This window comes from Bison bison, unplaced genomic scaffold (genome assembly GCF_000754665.1).
Source record: "Bison bison bison isolate TAMUID 2011002044 unplaced genomic scaffold, Bison_UMD1.0 scf7180017861798, whole genome shotgun sequence".
NCBI lineage: Eukaryota > Metazoa > Chordata > Mammalia > Artiodactyla > Bovidae > Bison > Bison bison.
In genome coordinates, this window is record NW_011492370.1 from 1 (window position 1) to 349 (window position 349).

Here is a 349-nt window from a genome sequence, read left to right on the forward strand (position 1 = left end):
TCCCTGGAGTCAGGGTTTGGACTTAAGCCTCCTGCTTCCAGTTATCGGTCTTATTTTTACAGTAGTTTCAAAACTTCTCCCTCTATACAGCACCGTTGATAAAACTTCTACGTTAAAGATGAAAAGTTTCTCTACTGTGAGGGTCACTCAGAGAGGTTCACAGCGTTACATGGAGAAGAGAAGAGGGAGGAGGGAGTTAGAGGTGACCCAAATGAGATGAGGTGGAATCAATAGTGGAGAGAGTGGGGTAGCCAGTAGTTACTTCCTTATGTGCACTCCACAACTGGACCACTCAGAGATGTTCACGGAGTTATACAGTAGAAGAGAAAGAAGGAGGAAGGAAACAGAG